This window comes from Amblyomma maculatum, chromosome 2 (assembly GCF_055883805.1).
Source record: "Amblyomma maculatum isolate TAMU_Amacu chromosome 2, ASM5588380v1, whole genome shotgun sequence".
Lineage (NCBI taxonomy): Eukaryota > Metazoa > Arthropoda > Arachnida > Ixodida > Ixodidae > Amblyomma > Amblyomma maculatum.
In genome coordinates this window covers 65,404,168-65,425,126 of record NC_139345.1, presented here as the reverse complement: position 1 = coordinate 65,425,126, position 20,959 = coordinate 65,404,168, and the positions used below count along the sequence as shown (strand labels likewise).

The 20,959-nt window shown below is 43.8% G+C and overlaps 1 protein-coding gene and 2 long non-coding RNA genes across 3 annotated transcripts in view; all 3 read right to left on the bottom strand.

The window, feature by feature from the left end:
- LOC146198853 (synaptogenesis protein syg-2-like) overlaps positions 1-20,959 on the bottom strand; it is a 307,237-nt gene that overhangs the window by 259,580 nt on the left and 26,698 nt on the right. The gene's annotated exons all lie outside the window — the stretch shown is intronic.
- Positions 11,337-17,548, bottom strand: LOC146198855 (uncharacterized). The gene is made up of 2 exons (XR_014704730.1): positions 17,407-17,548; positions 11,337-11,586 (listed from the first exon to the last, which is right to left on the bottom strand). It is a non-coding gene; the product is annotated as an uncharacterized LOC146198855 (long non-coding RNA).
- Positions 19,276-20,659, bottom strand: LOC146198854 (uncharacterized). The gene is made up of 2 exons (XR_014704729.1): positions 20,528-20,659; positions 19,276-19,506 (listed from the first exon to the last, which is right to left on the bottom strand). It is a non-coding gene; the product is annotated as an uncharacterized LOC146198854 (long non-coding RNA).

The following is a 20,959-nucleotide window of genomic DNA, read 5'->3' as shown; positions in this document are numbered from 1 at the left end:
CCTACCTTTCCGCTTTTCCTGGCTGGTTCATCATTATTCTTTGCAGTTGACCCACAGGGATACTTAGCGAGGCAATGTTATCCGCGAATCGCAAATTACTGAGGTATTCTTCATGGACCCTGATTTCTAACTGCTCCCATTGCAAGTCTGAATACTTCCTCTGAGCAATTAGGGAAAAGTTCTGGAGAGATTGTGTCTCCTTGCCTAAAATCTTCCTTTATGAGAATTTTGTTACTTTCTTTATGCAGAACTGAGCGCGGTTGCTGTGCAGCCATTGTAGATATAATCCGATACTTTCACACATAACTCGCCTACGCCCTGATTTCGCGACGCCTGCATGACTGCGGATGTTTCTATTGAGCCATATGAAACGCTTTTTCGTAATCAAATAATACTATGTATAAGAGCTGGTTATATTCGGAGCATTTTTCTATCACATGGTTGATGGTATAGATTTAATGTATAGCAGAGTATCGTTTCCTTAAACCTGCTTGATACTTTGCTTGATTGAAGTGTAAGTTTTACCTGATTCTGCTAGCGATTACCTTAGTAAATACTTTGTACATAACAAATAGCAAATTGAGTGGTCTGTAATGTTTTGAGTCCTTGGCGTCCCCTTTCTTATGAATTAAGATAATGTTAGCGTTCTTCCATAATTATGATTCCGGTACGTCTATGACACCGTGCACCGGGCATTGTGTATATAAGGTGGCCAGTTTTTATAAGAACAACACCCCCTCCTGTCCTTCAACAAATTCAACAAGTTTCTAAAGCTTTCTTAACCTCGTCCGTCGTCAGTGGCGGAACGCCTGACTGCTCTTCCCTGCTGCCAATCGCATTATTTTCCTGTCCACTACTGTGTAGGTCAGTCAAGACCTCCTCGGCTACTTTGACCAGCATTTCCATAAAGGTGATGGCATTTCCCGCCTTTAGCATACATCTGTATTTGCATGTGCCCAATTTCCTCTTCACCGCTGTTCGATTTCCTCCTTGTTATACTTCTTTACGTCGGACAATTTACCCTTATAACGTTTGATAGCTCTGCCAGTTCTATCCTGCCTGTTGTGTATTTCAAAGCGAACGTCCACGAGGTAGAAAAGTAAGCGCAGTGAATCAGGAAGTGAGCGGGTCTCATGCGCCACATTACCTTGCAAAACATACTGCGATGACCTAGACTCCCTGCAATTCGCCAGTGCCACTCGGCACCTGCCAACTTGTGCCAAGTCGTGCTGCCGCTCATAAAGATTCGACGCATCTATTGAAACTTGACATGAACGTTCTCGCAGTTTGTCTCAATGAAAATGCACCCATAAATCCTAGAGAACTGGAGCTCCGAATACCATGCTAAGAAAGAGATCACCCCTGCTGCCGAGCTTTCAGGGGAGGGTGTCTTCCCGGATGCAACAAATTTTCATTGAACGCTTTCTACGGCAGCGTGAACGTGTAAATAAATTAATGATAGGCTAGCTACAGGCATGCCACGGTTATTGATATCAGCGATCACAAAGCATTGCGGGACTTCAAGGTTCTTTTATTTATTTTTGTTACGCTTTAGAGAATGTTTTCCAGTTGTGTTGTAGAAATGTGTTTTAGAAAAATTAGCAGTTTTTTTAGTTGCTGTCTGAGAGTGATTCCCGGTTTTTTTTTTTTGTTTTTTTTTTTGCGAGAAAACGTTCACAATAGCCAGTTTCAGCAAGCCGTACCTCACAACCGACGATGATGATACGACGATCCAGAGCGGAAGAGAGCTGCAGCTTTGTGTCAGTTAAAACCCGTTAGGATATACGCACAGAGACCAGTGGCCTGGGCAGCATTCTTAACTTAGTTTGTACGACCACAAAAAGGTGCAATGGATTTCACTGTCATAAGTTGTTATTTCAAGGAACAATAACGGAGACCGCCTGAGCAACTCAAACGTTGAGATAGCTTTCAAAATGTCAGGCAACCATGCCATAATTTCAGAAGAGTTCCAGTCTGAAATAGAGCTCAGATATGCGGCCTGTATTTCCCCCTGAATGTATTTTATTCGTAAGCAATCACCAAAATATGCACCAAGAGATGCATTTTTCCACTATAAAGCTATATACAAAAGTAGTCTTGTCGTCTTACCTCACTTTGATCTGTGTTTTGCGTTCACCTCTGGTGAATGGGGGGCCAGTAGGCAAATTGCAAGCACAAACATGAAAGCAGACATGGCAGCGGGGCTGTGCTGGAGGTTACTTCGCGAACCAGGCCGAGAAACGGATCTCACGGTACAGGGTGTGAAACCTCTGTGTATTCTTCTGGTTGCTGAGCCCCGTTATATTGGAAGCGTTCACATTGTGACGTCAAGAGAACCGAAATAGTGGATTGGCTTCAAGCGGCATTCAGGGTAAAAATAAACCACATAACCGTTGTGCTAGGGCGCTGCTTCAATCCGCTTCGAGCTCAACACGTGCGGAACCACCTGTTAAACCGCGTACAAAAACATAGGCTTAAATAGAATTTTGCACTGGAGCCCCATGACAGCTATTCCGGCAATACGAAGCCAACATTTGTTTTGGTGGTACATGACAAAGAAGGAGGAAGAGGGAAAAAAAACTATTTTTGGCCAGTATCGTTGGTCATCTGTTGAGATCAATTGAAACCACGCACTATAAAAGAAGGAGGGTAAGGAATAAAAGGGGAAGTGATTATAGCGTTCGGTGTCTGATGGTAGATGGCAGCGGTGCACCTCTGCCACTTACTGTGCAACATATTGCTAGAATAATAACAGATTCGACATACAGGTACCAGTACGTAAACACATTTAGCATGCTAACGGCGAAGTTCATAGACTAATTTGACCACTTAAATGTGACACTTTTTAGGTATCACTTCTACCGCGGGACAATTACTATACTGTACTAGAGCTGACATGAGTGCAAAATGGAAAAATCACGTTCATTTATTTCGTACCGAAATTTCCCACATCAAGCAACCTTGCACAAAGATTTTGGCACGTGCGGTTAACCCCGCCTTAAGCGTAGCCTGAGCGCTGCCTTTCATGCATCATTTTCCAGAAAGTGAAAAGTTCTTCTTCAAATGAGCCGAATCCAGAAATCGAAAATAACTGACCTTTTCCTCAACTGGGAAGCACATTCAAACATCTTTCATCTGGAAAAAAAAATGTTGCAACTAAACGGCCCCATGACACCTAGAAAACCTGCGTGCCAATCCTATCAAATAAAAACTTAATCCGGTACTGCTAGTTGGCGGATCAGAATGAGTCATATCCACTTGGCTTGAGCCTCACAAGCTGGACTGTTTCGAGAGCTGTTCCATTTATTCATCTGTCTATACTCCCATTAGATATGGCTACCGTAATATTAAGGCGAAAACCTTTTATGCCTCATCTTTGTCGTGGACAAAATGTGCCCCGCATTTGCGGCGCCTCTGATTGATCGAAACGGGATGGCGCCATGGAGGTCTGGATGGATGGATGGAATTTAGGAACGTCTCCTTTGAAACGAGGTGGTAGCAGTAGCTATCATGCTCATTTTTCTCCCTATATCTTAATTATTGATTTAGATTGGTTAACTAAATCATCATTCTATTTATTAAATCTTTCTTTCTACGTTGCTAACATTATGTCACTTCTCTGCTTTTAAGCCACCAATCTTCCAGTCGTTTTTTGCTAGTTTCCACCGCCGGTTTCTTCACCCGGCCACTGGTATCTCTAAACCCCAGAGCTTCAGGAGCAGTGACTGCGCCTGTATTAACTTCCGGATGGATACCATTGCAATCGAGTATAATATGGTCAATTGTTTCACTGGAGTTACCAGATACAGCACATGCGTCATCTCCATTGTTAAATTTCTTTTTGTAGCTGCGTGTTCTAAGGCACCCTGATCTAGCTTCAAAAAGTAGGGCACCGCCTACTGAGTTATCAAAGAAATCTTCCTTCCTGATCTGCGTTTTCCACTTTCGGTATAATTCCGCACTCTGTTTCTTTTCCATCGAATTTATCCAATTTTTACCTTCTGTGCTTTTCACCTGTCTTGGTCTCGACCAATCACAGAGTGCCACCACGTACGCGTGAATGCATGCCTTATATGGCCATATGATAATCAACGATCAATTACTAACATTTTAAATAATTATTGACTAGTTAACAAGTAATAATGAATAAGGACCAATTACTAATTGTTGACTACGTAAATTAAATAATAACTATTTATTACTAATTAATACATGATTATTATTTGACAATCACTAATGATCGATTGCAGTATAATGGCTAATCGATTTAATTACTGTCTACTTAATTACTAATTATTGGCCTCGACTTAGACATTTCTAGACAATGCTTGGAACATTTTTGAAACTCGTCGCCGCTTCACAGCTCAATGCACTAGCAGAATGCAAAACAGTAGTCGCTCAATTTACTCGTTGCATCATTCATCGCTACATGAGCAGCAGTTGCGTAGCAGAATGCGGCACTCGGGCTTTCGCCTTTCACTGCTTTAATTGCTAAAGTCCCTCGTAATTTTTCTGAGTCATCGCCCACTTTCCTGCCACCTGGAATTCATAGAAAAATTGGGATAGAACATGTCTCAGGGACCAAAAATGCGCAGGATGCTAGAAAGTATGCACCTTTTCTTTGCATTTAGCGTGACTTCACAGGAGATGCACTATACTTTATTCACAGTATGCTATCTCACTCACAAGGCTCATACAACAATGTTTCACTGTCCGCAAAACCCACTGCTTACGTCAGGAGAGGGCAGCGCCAGAAGAGCTGTTCCTCATCGCATATAAAAAGGCAGCAACATGTCACTGGCAGCGGCAGAGACAGTGGGAATATGAACTGCAAAACTTCAGTTTGAATAGACTCCTTGTAGAGTGCCTCAAGACCCGCGCGCCGAGGCATCAAGGCACTATATATAACATGGATGGATGGAATATAGGAGCGTCCCCTTTGGAACGGGGTGGTAGCAGTAGCTATCATGCTCATTTTTCTCCCTATATCGTAATTATTGATTTAGATTGGTTAACTAAACCATCATTCTATTTATTAAATTTTTCTTTCTACATTACAAACATTATGTCACTTCTCTGCTTTTAAGCGACCAATCTTCCAGTCGTTTTTTGCAGGTTTCCACCGCCGGTTTATTCACCCGGCCACTGGTATCTCTAAACTCCAGACCTTCAGGAAGATTGACTGCGCCTGCATCGACTTCCGGATGGATGCCATTACATTCGAGTATAACATGGTTAATTGTTTCACATGAGTTACCAGATAAAGCACATGCGTCATCTTCATTGTTACATTTCTTTTTGTAGCTGCGTGTTCTATAGGCACCCTGATCTTTCTTCAAAAAGTAGGGCACTGCCTCTCTATGCTTGCTGTGCAGCGCGAGATGAAACAGCGTAGATGATGACTATGGTGATTATGACGTTCGTTTTGGCAACCCATTGGAATGGGTGATCACGTTGTTGTGACCTGCCAAAAATGTTACACATAAAACGAACTGCATACACACGCAGAATCACTATAGTCCCTCAGGTTTGATGGACTTGTGCTTGGCTGGCCAGATCCCACCAGTGTTACAGACATCGTGCCTTCGTTATGGCAATGTCCGCACGAGTAAGTGACGTCCACTGTGCAACGCATGACATCCTAGGGGTCAAAATAACGTGAAACTCGCAAATGAACGCAATGGAGCTAACCCTCTTAAACATAATGAGATAAAATCTGCAAAAGGTTTTCATTTCGGGCATAAATATTTGCATTGCATCCAAGCAGCACATTCTAACTGCCGTTCCACTCCAAAAGAGGGTATATATTGTCGGAAATACATCAGATACCGATACATTATGCTGTTGCTCAGTGCAGAAACGTAAACTCTCTGTTCCACTTGTTTCTCGACTATTTCCACATTAGTTTTGTCGTCCTTATGAGATTTACTTTTAAGTCTGGAGCGCAACGATAAACAATGCATCAACATGTATTTCTTTTCCCATCGCTGCTAAATGTACTACGGGCACGTGGAATGTGGAAGCCAAATATTAAAAGGCGCTGCTGAAAGCTTAATCTTTGTTTTCAATATTCCAACAAACTCAATTTAGTATTAATAATGCTGCTGTGGGACTACGGACGTTGAACACGATGAAGGTGTTGGCAGATATCACTGTAGCAGATTTCGCCTTTACTCTCACGGTTCACGTTCTCCCATGTGCGGAAGTCTATGGAACCATTGCATGCCGGTTTGGAAGCGTGCTGCGGGCGCTCCGGTGACGTGTCGCTTTTAACTGCACCTGGCGGTAGGAAAATAAAAATTAACTGAAGCCCATAAAGAAACACGAGGGGAAACGCATGAGGCACGTGCCTTGTAGCAGTTGTATGCATGCCTGCCTGCTTGGACCCAGACATAAAGCAAAATACCACCACAGACGTGCCGCCCTGCTCAGTGAATGGGCTTTGTAAGAAAAAATCGACTACCTTTAAAATTGTATACGTGTATGCGGAATTAAAAAAAAAAAAAGATAACGATGCGAATCAGGAAATAGGCAACAGACTAGTGCGCCAGAGCGCATTGCTAGCACTGCTGCGATGTTTTGCACGTACAGTTGTTGGCCACGGTTACTGTGCGAATGTCCATAGTCATGCTTCCGTTCAAAAAGGTTCAATGTCCACAGGCGTTTCTTTTTTTTTTCTGAACTTCACTATAAAATTTGTTTAATCTCCAGACAAGTATTTTCGCAGTTCACCTCCATCAAAGGGCTTCCATTGATTTCAGTGTACCGAATCTACGAGGGCATGACGCATGCTAAGGAGTAGCGTGGCATAGCCGCCTAGCATTTAGCCATAAACGTCATTCTAGGTACAATAGGTTTGAGTATTATGGTGACTTCAATGGCGCAAGCTTTTCAAAAACTCAATTTAGTCTAATTACAGAACGTGCAACGTTTATTGCGTGCGATGATAACGCGCTATTGTATGTTTTTATTTTTGCCTGGCAATAGACCATTTCGAAGCATGCAGCGTCGGGCTGTCCTTTCAGAATGAGCCAAAGGTGAAATTAAATTTAAAATCACAAAATAACACTAATGCTGAGCACGTTATCAGTTGAATGAAGCAAGGAAGAGGGAGCGGAAATTTTTCTTGCTTCATTTTCTTCTAGAATAGCAAAACAAAAAAGAAAGAAAACCTTGCCTTAGGGGTATCATAATAACGCCTTGAACCAAACAATTCCGCTCTTCAATTTTTGAACAAATGTTGTTTATAATATTTAAATTATGTACATTTGCAGTACCATCATTCATCAGTACACATCCCAAACACATGTAAGTACCCCGTCGCTGTGGTGCAGTTAAAAAGAATTACCATTAGACTCATACGGGATTAGATTCCTGCCAACTGAAAATAGTGATGGGATTCCACTTGATACGGTTATGCTAATAGGCCTGCACAGTCTATGGCGGTCCAGAATGGCGGGTTTTCACTGTGACCCTGACGCCCGCCCTGCAAGGCTCTACTTTCGCGAGAGTATACACGCATTGGTTGAAAAGCACAAATTGAAGACCACTGTGCCAGACTGGATTTCCAGAGTCGAACCACTATGCGAGCTCAAGGAAATTTAACTTGACAAAGGCAACTCGTATGAGCCTGTCAGCTTCTGTATTAGCAGTGTCATGCTTGTGGTAACCGCTCTGCTGTGAGCGTTCTGTTTGTAGCGCGTTTTTGTTGGTTTAGTTTTGTGTTGGTGATGACCGGCAATAAAGAAAAAAAAGTCGCTGTGGTGCAGTGGTTATGGCACTCGACTGCTATTCCCAGGGATGCAGGATCGCATCACGGTCTCGGCCGCCTTGCTTTTCGATGGAGGCGAAAGGAAGGCGCTCGTGTTTTGTGCGATTCGAGTGCACGTTAAGAAACTCCAGGTGGTCGAAATGTCCGGAGCCCTCTATTACGGCATTTCTTATAGCCTGAGTCGTTTTGGGAAGTTAAGCCCCACGAACCAACCAACTATATATGTTATGCGCATCCCAACAAAGTAATAGGGGTCCCTCTAACACGCTTAGTATCAGCCACCTAGAGTCCCTTTTAGCAAAATGATGCTGCAACTGGATGACATCTTTGAAGAAAATAACTTTTAATCTGACTGGTTTCTGCTCGTGACACGGTGTTTATTTTTGCCTGCCTTTTAGTGGCTTTTTTTGTTGTGCAGCTCAGCAAAGGCTGAGTGCTTTTTAAATATTCTGTGTACATAACCCTTTCTGTACATAACCGCGTGCAATAAATACCATGTCTCAAAAAAAGAATAAAAAACCTTTCGTGGCGCATGCGTTGTACGCCGGCCTGGCATACAGAGGCCCACGTTCGAACCTCCATATCAACATGTTTACATAAATTCATTTCCTTTCTTTTTCTGAAATGCCCCGTATAAGAAAAAAAAAAACTCGCCAATTTTTGCTTCATTTGGGTTCTCTGCCAGTTTGCTAAATTTTTATTGAAACTTCTGAAACTTTTGCTGAACGCCGCAAGACGACGGTTACGATGACGTTGACGACTGGATCTCTGTAGAACAAGTGCCTTGGACTACCTCATAACATTATTAGAAAGGACCATCCTACATACCGAAAACCTCTCTAGAAAGCCACCCAAATGAATGGAATTCTATCGCATTCATACTTGCAAGAAGCCTTAAGTATCTCTGCCGACTATTTGCTTCCGCAAGTGACACTCATTCACTTTACAAATCTTTGCCTACATGTTTAGGCGCCCTTCATCGATGAGTTTCTAGAATTCACTTTTGATGTAATGCAGATAAATGTGCACTGTTAGTTTTCGCAAAATGTCAACAAGCAAACACCTTTTTCAGTTATCGCAATCACGCGGTGCTTAAGTACACTCAATTAGCTGTGCGTAACTATCGTGACGTACAGATGTAAGCCATGTTGCTGTGGAGGGCGCCCCCCTTCTTACATACAAAGGACTTCTCTCGTGATGATTTATACAATTTAGGTCAGCCCTGTCTCAGAATTTGGCTCTCTTTTATTTTCTGCTGCACCTTCGTGCAAGCTGTGTCCCCTTCTCCTTGAAAAAGGAGGCACTACGCCTCTTTGTACTCTGAAAACTTGTAGCTAGCTATATATATTTGGGTATATTGAATCGAGGAGTATATCTTCTTTATCAGGATTTCATCTCCTGGCCCTCTAAACGTTTTTAGAGTTATGCGATTCGGACAAACACGTTTCTTGCCTGATGTTTATTCGCCAGTAGAGGTATTTTTTTGGTCCAATTAGTCTCGGTTTAAAACTCCCACAATATTATGTGCACAATATTTGCTAGAACCATGAAATGTTTCAAAAGGTGAAATTGTCCCAATTTGAACCGTTAATTCGATTCGATTTTTTCAACTGAGTTCTCAGTCCAGCGTTGTGTTGTGTGCTTCTCGCCTTTTCTGCATCTTTTCGCCGGTTTTAGGCCTTGGTTTGGTTGCTGTACAATGAGGCTTCTATTTAAATGTAGCTCCTGATGCTTTAACGAAATCATCTCTGGGCTCCCAACAATTCGCACTTCCCGAACTGTGCATGCACTACATCGGCAAGGCTTTGTAGGTTTATGACAATCCAAGAATTCACACCTCTGCTCTTACTTCTTCAGAATATTTTCAGCATCTCCTTTTCTTTTCTAGGAGAAAGTTTGACGATCACGTAAGCTTGAGGTATCTTTCACGATGCTGCGTTGTCTCGTTCGGCAGATAATTTTTTACTTTTAAGTGGATCTAGTTTCGCCACCTCCTTATTGTAAAATATTGAGCTGAATCTCAAAAAATCGTTTGTTTTCTTCTCTTCGCTTCGAGAAATTCTCATTTAGCAGCCCGGTTTATGCCTGTCTTCTGAAGTTCTTCTGTAATTTGATGCAGTTTTGCTATGGCATACACAGCAGCTGAAGTGTATGTTGTGCCATTCATAATTTTCTTCCAGAATTCTTCCTGAAACAAAACGCGTGCCCACATAATCTGTACAGTGCATCATTTGCTTATAGCTACGGTCCAAGTGAAGATTACGAAGATTATTTTCCACATCCAACCGTCTTTGTTTGTGAGTGAAAGTTACAGGTATGTTATATGTTCGTTCTTATTGTCCATCTGTTCTATTTTTCTTCTCCGTTTGTACTCATAAAAGAAACTTGCACGTAGTCACCGCCTTGTTATAGCAATACTTTGATGGCTATTTTCCCTCCACCCTCCAGATTTCGCCCCTATTTATTTGGCGGTGTAATAATAATAATAATAATAATAATAATAATAATAATAATAATAATAATAATAATAATAATAATAATAATAATAATAATAATAATAATAATAATAATAATAATAATAATAATAATAATAATAATAATAATAATAATCTTGTGCTCGTGTTTATCGGCGTCTTCTGCGTCTTATGTGGTGAAGGAAACATGTTCCTACGATGCGAAGGAAGTGGTTGTGTGAGTACTGAGTACTCGATGAGCACGAAGCTCGTGAGCGCTGTCACGTTTTACACTTAACGCCGTAGCTTAAGCATCCTGCGAAATTTTCTGGCCACATTGCTGAACAATTTGCCATGTAAGGTAGAATAACCCCTCGTGTCCAAGCTGTCCCCAGCTTAATTTATGCGTGTCTTGAAGAGTTACTAAGCTGTAAGTTAAGGTAGCTATTACGCTCGTGAAACACCAGACGCTACGTAAATGTTTATGCTACCAAGAATTGACCCATGCTACTTCATACCATTCGAAAAGCTGGCCGATATCGAAGATTTAAAAGGCGCATGCTTTCGAAACTAGGTATATGTATTCGGGTAGCGTTATGTTTTGGCATTAGTCTATGCACACCAGACGTTGTCGTGTTGCCTCATGTTGCGTGCTAGGCTTTCTAAGAGAGAGTAAAGCAGCATACTCTTTAACATTTTGCACAACAGGACAGGACAAAAGCGGGTCCTTTCTTGTTTTCTTCTTTCTTTCGCGCTACCATTTCGACATCCTGCAAAAGCAAATCGCCTTTTATCCTGCAAAATCAAATACCTTTTATCAAAACCATTATACGACTTTTCCGAAACAGGCTTCAAGTCGCGTTTACGTGCTAGTGAAAATTATATCGAACACTTTAAGGTCTGCCGAGGTAGCTGCGCTGGCACGGCGCATGCACACACAACTTTCTCCTCTTCACCTAATCGTGCTCTGGTCACGACGGTGTCCTGCATGGTCAGATGTTAGAGCAAGTAAGAGCAGCACTCGCTCCACGACTGTGGTAGGTTCTCCCCAATAACTTAAGAAACCGAAAAAAAAAGCACGAGAAAAAGGCTCAGACGGTCATTGTATGGTGTTGAAATAAAGAACTTTATTATTGATTCCAGAAAGAGACAGCCCTGGAACCTTTTTGCCTTTTTTCTCTCAAACCGCTTAAGGATGAGCAATACATTTAATGTGGCCGCAACTATCCCTACAGCAGATCTTTCCCTGCCTTTCACAGTTCAAATCCGCACATGTCTGCGTTGTCATGTACATAGGGCACATGGTGTGCAGCTTGAGAGTTGCCTTCGGGCAGTCCGGAGATGTTCCTGACCCTGTCGTGTCTGAAAGGAAAAAGGCAGCGACAAATAAGCCCGGCCAGGGCACACGCTACACAGCCGCCTCTTGTATTGTAGATATTTTGATAATTCAATGCCACCTAAATTTAAATGGCTTCTTTTAATTTCACGTAAATTGACACCATAGGAGAACTCCCCTCACGTAAAACGCACACTTTTCAAACAATGTTGAAGCCTCGCGCGATATTCCATATTCAATAAATTACTCTTGCGGTCCTCTTTCGTTCTTCTTCTGCACGACTGTCCTTTGACTTTGGGGTCAAGAAATCTCGGAGGATTCATGAACAAAAAACTCTTCTCTTTCGCTTTAGTTTTGCGGTTCCAAATAAATTTTCTCGCATATTCGAGGCCCACGATATATGTTTTCTAGTGTTGGCTGGTGATTCAGTGGTTTTGGCATAAATGATACTTTGCCCGGTGTGAGGCTGGGCTAGGTGATGCCTCGAGGATTGGCAATGACTGGAAAATCACGCTATAGTTCCACTGGCATGGTTTAACGAAGGTGGCACACACCTGAAAGCAGCTAGAATAATCTAATACGTTGTAGTTATTATCTTCGAAACAGCTTAATAATTGTTTTGCTTTTTGCAACTAGTAAGTTATATCTCAAGGTATCATGGGTAGAACGTTTTTCGGCGTTTGTGCCTCAGATTATTTTACAGATGCTCACTTAAATATAGTCTATGTTATTTACGACGGACGTCACTGGGATTCATTAAATACAGAATTTCTACCCAGTTTTCCCTCTGGTCCCGTGTTTGAGACGATTTAATGTTCGCGTGCTTCCTCCACGAGCGCAGCGTTTCGCGAATAGCAATGTGCTTTTATTCGTTTATCGATCTTTGCAGTGAGAATGCTCCTCTTTTCTTTCTCTGTGTTCTTTCACACAGCTGTCAAATTCCTGCGCACAAACTGTGATCAGAGGGTGCGATGGCTCCACACCCGGCGCACCCTCTGATCAAAGTTTGTGCGCAGGAACCTGACAGCTGTGGGAAGGAACACAGAGAAAGAAAGGAAAATACGGCAGTATTTTCGCGAAGCCGTTGCGAGTGTTATTGAGGTTCTCAAGACACAAGACGAAGTGCCGAAGTGGCTTCCGAGAATGTAAGTTTTGCTGCAAATGATTGATTTGAATGGATCACGCAGCCCAAATCGCGGGGTTTTAACCCACCGTTGTGTACTTGTCGCGTAATAGTGTGTGTGTGTGTGTGTGTGTGTGTGTGTGTGTGTGTGTGTGTGTGTGTGTGTGTGTGTGTGTGTGTGTGTGTGTGTGTGTGTGTGTGTGTGTGTGTGTGTGTGTGTGTGTGTGTGTGTGTGTGTGTGTGTGTGTGTGTGTGTGTGTGTGTGTGTGTGTGTGTGTGTGTGTGTGTGTGTGTGTGTGTGTGTGTGTGTGTGTGTGTGTGTGTGTGTGTGTGTGTGTGTGTGTGTGTGTGTGTGTGTGTGCGTGCGTGTGTGTGTGTGTGTGTGTGTGTGTGTGTCTGTGTGTGTGTGTGTGTGTGTGTGTGTGTGTGTGTGTGTGTGTGTGTGTGTGTGTGTGTGTGTGTGTGTGTGTGTGTGTGTGTGTGTGTGTGTGTGTGTGTGTGTGTGTGTGTGTGTGTGTGTGTGTGTGTGTGCGTGCGTGCGTGCGTGCGTGCGTGCGTGCGTGCGTGTGTGTGTGTGTGTGTGTGTGTGTGTGTGTGTGTGTGTGTGTGTGTGTGTGTGTGTGTGTGTGTGTGTGTGTGTGTGTGTGTGTGTGTGTGTGTGTGTGTGTGTGTGTGTGTGTGTGTGTGTGTGTGTGTGTGTGTGTGTGTGTGTGTGTGTGTGTGTGTGTGTGTGTGCGTGCGCGCGCGCGCGCGCGCGCAGAGTAATGTTCCTTATATGTAAAATCTGATAACAAATTAGGAAATAAAGAAAAAAGCGATGGCTGCACGCCTGGAAGTAGATTTAAGTGCAGAAAGGTTTCACGCAGTCATACCCTTCCGCTAAACTCTCCATACGAGTGTCCTTGAGTAATAGGTCCGCGTCGCATATATTATTTGTTCCTTTTTACTTAGCACTTCCTTGCAGGTACTTAAGTACCTCGTTAGCGACAATAATTCTACAGCAAGTATATCCAGCTGGGGAATGTGCAAGGCATGAATAGAATACATTTAAACCATTAGTGCATGTACTTTGCGGCTTGTGTTCAGGCATTTTGATCGGGAAATCTTTCTTCTTTTCTGTCTGCCCTACATAGTCACTAATTTTGCAACCAGAAAAAAATTAGAGGGGTTCAATGCTGCTGAACTGAATGCAGCGAAAGCTTTGGCTACGGGCAGCCGAGCGCTGCATGGAACACAACCTGCGTTCCGTTGAGCGCATCAAAGTTACGCGGTATGCTACTCAGAACCAACTATCATGCCTGTTATGAACGTGCCTGTCTGCGCGGTAACATGGATTCCAATGTCAGGGCAGGCTGACTCTATGTCACCCTCAAACATGTAAGGAGAAGCCCGAGTTGACGAAACCAGTTGCTGGACAACAGGAAGCTCTTTCAGGCACCGGCGAAATGCTCAAGGGTAGCGTAGTGTATTACCTTTCGCTACAAAATGATGGTTTACACTTTCGCCTTTAAGGGTACGACGCGATAGCGCAGGCTACCAGTCCACATATAAAGCCCCGCTGAAACTAAGCCATAAGAATTTGTCTGCGTGGCACAGGGGTAACGTGAATTATAATATCTTCGCTGGCTGATTTTAATGTCACCCTCTCACATGAGAGGAGAGGCACGAGTTGGCGCTCTTTCAGGCACCGCACGAAGGCGAAATGCTCAACGGTAGTGCAGTATAGCTTTCACTACAAAACCGGCCATTCTTAGATCTACAGAAGGCTTAGCATCACTGCAGGACTGAAGTTGTGCAGTTCCTGTTTCCCCTTCCATCCTTGTGGTAAATTAATCAGAGGGAGACACATCCGGCCAAAACAAAGCACGGAAGGAATTCCTTACCACAAGTAGAAGGGCGCTTAACTTGAATCTTAAACCCAGTGCATAAAAAACAAATTTACTACGTTCAAAAACCTTCAGAACCACTGAAGGTATAACGGTGGCAGCTGCTGTGCAGCGTACTTTGCAGCTTGTTACATTTCATGTGCTCCAAACACTTTCGCGGTCAGGCAAAAGTAAAAAGCCTGTCAAAGCCGCTTTGGACGAAGACGATATTTCTTTGGTGTTTGATGTCGCTCAGTCGACCAATCGGGGACCCATGGATAAGAAGACCCAGACAAAGATTTCAGCGCAATGCAAACTTAAATCATATGCGAATTGTGAAATTTTTACGCAAGTTTTGTACTATGCGTTTCCGATAACCCTTATTCTAATCTGCATTTAGTATGGTTAGATGTATGTTTGTATGAGGTATGTGGTCATGTTTTACGCGCCAGTGAGCACGCTGACCGGTGTCCCAAAGCTCGCCGACGCAAGAGCTCTGACGAGAAGCATTTCTGAGTAACAAGAACCCAAATGAATTCTTTGTTAAGTTCTGCGTCCGAATGTCAAAGCGCACTTCAGCTAGACCTCGTCGAGCACGTTATTGTCCTCGAGGAGACAGCATGCATCCGCAGTGACAAATGAGGGCTGTGTTCCATATGATCATAGCGGGTGACAATAGGCCGAGCAGAATACTGTGCCTCACGTTGGCTAGTGCCAGTGTGTTAAAGTGGGTGACCTCCTGGGTCCCTCTTAACTACCGGCTAGCTACGTCGACGGTAATGGTGATGTCTACGCCGCTCAGACCAGGAAAGAACGCTTCAAAAAATAAAGGAAAGAAAGAAACCTTTTCGCGTTAAAAAACGGAGCGCTAATACATGGTGCCAGATAACCATCGAGAAGTAGCCCGTTTGGTTTCGCGGTCATTCGTTTTCATAACAATTCTTCTATTTGCCACTAGCTGTCCCTGTTCAACCGCAAAGTAGGGGAAGTGCGCTATAATTTCGCTTTCATAACATTTCCCCGATTGGCCGCTAGATGACGCTCCTCGACCAAAATCACTTGTGGACAGTGGCAGTGTACTGTCGACAGAACGGATGTATCTCGAACTGCCGTTGACGGCGAAGACGCAAGGCTTTCTGCGACATACAGAGCTGGCCCCAAATCTCGCATTATTGAGTATCGTAATCGTTGGTGTCACTTTCTTTTTTTAACATGGGACTGGTGATTCGGATGTTGAGTAATCAAGGGTTCATTTCCTCGCTTTAGAACAAAGAGTAGAACGCTGTCTTCGCCTGGTTGAAAAATAACTGGTTACACACCATTATATGTCTAAACTGAGCAACCTTTCTGTCACCTACATAGTCTGCAAGGATTACATGTTGATGAGAGTCGCGCGAGCACAGGAAACTTCAATTGTATTGCAGATGTTTTCGAGCGAGTCCCACTTCAAATCTGTTCTCTTGCCTCGTCTACTGTGTGCGCTCAACGCCTTGGGGGTGGTTTCAACAGTTCGTGCAGCAGATCTTGCCTTGTCTCTTGCAGTTGAGGTCTGGACATCTCTGCTCGTCAATTTAAAAGGCGCATATCACGTTTCTCTTGTCCCTGGCCGCCAGGCAAGCAGGTGAAGTATCGCTTTCTAACGAAACTATGAGGTACAAAAGGAAGATATGCATTGCGCAAGTAAACGATAAATATCGTGCATTTTCCTCTAGGTCTTACTTGATTGCACGCTCTTCACAAAGTCTTACGCAAGTCCTATGTACCCTGCTTGTACCATTCGGTGTCATGCACAACTTCTAAACTTAAACCAGAAAAAAAACTATAATTTAAGAGTTACAGTCGCTTGGTGTTCGTAGGGAAGAGGGGACAGTTCTGTGATTTGTAGGGAATGAGCGACCTTGAAATCATCAGGAAATACTACGCCAGGAAAGATTTGGAGCACAAGCGCTGACGCTAAAACTGACACACATTCGATTGTTTTCACTTCTTTCTGTTTGAACAAAGTAGAGTATGCGCGCAGTACAACATTTACCACAGCTTTCAGTCGAGCATCTACACGCAGCTGTGCACAACCAATAGATAGGCCCGCATAACGAGCGGAAGCGCATTTAGGATTGCCTGGCCTCCAGTCATTGGATGCGAGAACATCGAATCGCACCGACCACAGTCCATCGGCGCTTACAGCCAGCGCGAGAAACTACCTTGTTGCACCAAAAACAAATGTTAATAGTTTTGTATGCAAATCATGAAGTAAATTAATTTTGTACTGCAAAGCCTTGGGGAGACTGCTTAATGAGCAGCAAAGTTCACGATAAAAATATGCGCACTCTACGAAAAACAACCCACATGGTTCGGCCGACGTCAGTCTCCATACCTTCGCAGATGCTGCGCCTTCGCCGATATGTGGCCGGCAGCTACGTGTACGGAGATACGGTGCTGGCGTGTCGCAAGTAATTGGGGGCGCAGCTTATCTCCTGATTTACCCGTGTGTCTAAGAAAACATTTTATCTGTATTATTACGACGCTCGGTGAAGACACACAGCTGGTGACGCCAAGAACATACACAGTTTGCATTTAAGGCGAAATAGTGTGACGTATGGATGACGACAGGGCAAAAGTATTCGCGTACGTTAATGGAAAGGCAGCCAAAGTGAGTTGCAGACGCAAGGATTCCCCCTCCATGATCGCTTCCTGGACTTCTGCCCAGCAATCAGCAACTTTAAGAGTGAGTTCTTGGACAATCATATATAACTCCACAGTTTATTATCATGCACATCAAACAATAAAAATGGTACGAATAAGATTGTTTGCAGGACTTTCGAATGTAAAGTCGTGCGAATATACTCGGTCATCCTTACCTCGCTTTAATCTGGCCTTTTCGTTCATTCCAAGCGAATGCTGCGCCATGAGGCAAACAAGGAAGGAGAGCATGAGCACACGTTTCAGAGTCGTTCCACGTTGCAGCAACATGACCGCCACTTGCGTCGCAGGGGAGCAACAAAGTGCACTCTATAACGCGCAGGTCTGGGAACAGCTGGTCACTTTGCGCTCATATAGCTCCACGACAGCAGTGGCATCATTAAGTCAGAAGTGACTCAAGAGTGGACCCATCACGGATTCTTTTTTTTTCCTCACTGCTGTCGCGATAAGCCGCACTGTTCATATGCAGTTCTGTAAGTGTCTCGCCGTAAACTGAGAATGTAGAACATTTAGACTGCACTGAGCGGAGCGTTGTGAGCTGCTGCTGAGCCTATACCGGAAAACATCTGAACCCGAGTCGAGTTTGCTGCGACAGCACGTAGCCTCGCACAAATTCTTAACCGTCCCTTCAGGACCTAAAATAACAAGGGCATCTTTGTGCTAAGGGAGTAATTACTCAGGAAGATCCACCCAAGTTACATTGGAAAGATATACAGCTTTCTCAGACACTTCACAGTGAAAGAAAAATTCGTCCGGGTCCGGAGATCGAACCCAGGACCACCGCTTTTCCGGGGTAGTAGCTCTACCAACTGAGCTACGATGAGCAGATCAGATGGTAGGGCGAGAGCGAATAGACCGGTAACTCGAAGTCAGACGTTCTCGATCGAATATTTAGGGGAATCCCCAAGGTGGAGCAGCTTCGTAATTACAGAGTAATTACTCAGACATCTTTGCGGGCTCGTTATCATGCAAAACATCAGCCATCAGTTATTGTATAGTACTCTTGCCAAGAAGAACTAAAATCTATGTAAAGAAAACTGTTTTTAGGGGTTTTAGCTTAACTACACATGGACGAGAAAACTTGTACTTTTGAGCTTGCGAAATCGGGCCCCTTTCTTTGTCTGCTGTTCATAGGAAGGTACTTGAATAAAACAAACCATTATAAATACCTGTTTCACTGGCCATTGCTGAGTGTGATTGCCACATCACAGAAATTTACGCGAATTCAACAATGGCAGTACCTTTCGTAAATGGCGCCGTCAACTAAACCTTGTAATCGCCTTTGAATTTGTTATTTTCGGCTCCATACTTATTTATAAGAGGCACGCACATAAATCAAAATACTGCTTAATGGGGGAAACAAGACACAGGACAGCACATCACTCCTTTATAAGCCGGAAAAGCAACTAACTTCACCACGACCCCTACAAAACAATTACTGGCCGTTTTTGTGAACTACAGGACACGAATGGCATACTGCCTCGCCACAGCAACTACAATGCCAACACTGGCCGTCTCTGTGAACTATCAGACAAGAACTGACTTAACAGCCACAGGTCTTCTCCAAGGCAAAGGAATAGGAAGGACTTTTATTCCTTCCTTTCTCGCCTTACGTCTTTGCTGGTAGTGTGGTAGCAATCAGAAGATGAATACAGAATGTGGTGGCCCGCATCGGAACTAGTTCCAGGAAATGTTTTGGCGCGCTCTTCTCCGTAACCGAATTACAAACCCTCGTTGACACGAACCAAACACTACAATAATGGCTGCTAAGGATAGCACTGGCTGACATGTAGTTCACCTTTTAGAGTGCCTTTTTTGGCTTTGGATTTAAAAGGCCAAAAATTTAATTATTCGAAACTCAAGCTTAGCCGATTACGTAGGGACTGCTACCACACCTTATTTTTTTTTTCCCCCAAGTGCATGCCACAGTCGGATTGGGTGCAATTCATGTGTTGTCTGGATGAGTCTCATAACCTTAAATGGGAATCCTAGCTAGAAAGGTTACGCATAGCCACAATTATGTCTGAAATTGTTTTATTCTGAACCTTCCGGGAACAGCTGCACTTCGAACCGCTGTTGCCGCACCTTCTACGAGCACTAAATGCACTTGAGGTGGTTGCAGTTGTCCATGCAGCAGCCCTTGCCTTTGCTCTCGCAACCAAGGTCTGGACACGTACGCTTGTCGACGTACAAAGCGCACACCCTGCTTGGCTTCCCCGTAATCGGGCACTGAGGCGTCCATTCGCCTGTCACTGTGTCTGCAGCAAAGAAAAGAGCACAGTTACATACCCCATAGACAGACAAGAGACAGATTTTACATGTGATAGCATAATATGCAGCACTCATCAACGTCGGCTTCTAGCAATTTTTGCAGCGCATAGTCTCAAAAGCTAAAACCTTTTCGCAGGTGCTCAGTACTGCTTCTGGAAATACAGAAACAGCCTTGCAATCAGTAAAATCGATTAACAAATGTGCCGATCTCCACCCGAGTGTTAACGTGCTGCTCCTAAAACGATTAAAATCAGCAAGCTTTCATTATCTTCAGTTGCTTCCTGTTTAAGCGCAGTTAGATGACAACAGACCATACGTTCTCCGTTAGTTTCACTCCCATGTGCCACATTCCCTTTGCAGGAATAGGCGCGCACTCAAAATACCCATTTTCCGAATAAGCGGATCCTAAGATCCAAGAGCACAGAATGAAGTTCCAGCAGCAACTTGCTAAATGATAAGCCTTTGAAATACCGTTCACTGAGAACGTGCTTTCAGCGTCTATACACAATAGGTGAGGGTGCTAAAAACGGGGCACAGTCTACAGGGTACGCGGAGACAGTACCCGCTATGCATGTACAACAAAAATTTGATGAAAAAGAACACAGGAATGCAGTTCCCTCTGCGAAACCGGCGCCTGCTGACAGCGCGCGCATTAGGTCGCTGTCGGATAGTTCGAAGAGCGAAGGCGCACGTGATCGTCGCCCTCGAATGCAATCTGTTGCGCGTGCAGTCAGAAATTCCGCCCATTAGTGCACTGCATTGTCCCCGCGAACAGAAGAATGGCGCACACCTTTAGAAAGGTAAACTGCGGCACTTCCAGATGAAAAGTGACTTTTAGATACAGTTTTATCCATCTATTCATCCAACAGACTTTCCCGAAAGCACCATTAAAGTACATCGCCTTATAATTGTTATTTCTGCTCTTCGCGGAGGAAAAATTCAAGAAGCCTCCTAGAGGGAGATGCGCAAAGTTAAGGTAATTGAAATTGGGCATTTCAAATTGCTTACCTCGCTTTGATTTTGCCATCGCGTCCATGCCGGATGAACAGTGAACCATTATGCAGAATACTGCTGCAACCAGGAATACAGTTACGATGCGTGGTAGCCCCATTACAGCCATTTCTTTGCAAGTATGATTAACTCAAGGGCGCAGTACATGCGGGAGTAAAACTGGCTGCGCACTCGCCGCATACAGAGCTTAAGTAACAGCTTTAAGGAAATGACGTCATAAATAGCGGAACAGCGGATTGATCGCAGATAGGTTCTTTGCTATCGTCACAAAACCACGCTGCTTTATGCGCAGTCTTCGCAGATCATTTCGTTGATGATTAAGCAATACGCGAACTTTCATTGCAAACTGTTCGTGTAATGTGGCTCTAGCGAAATCGAAGAATCAGAATGATTTTGCCGTTAAGCGTTTGAGTGCAACTGCCTCGTGAA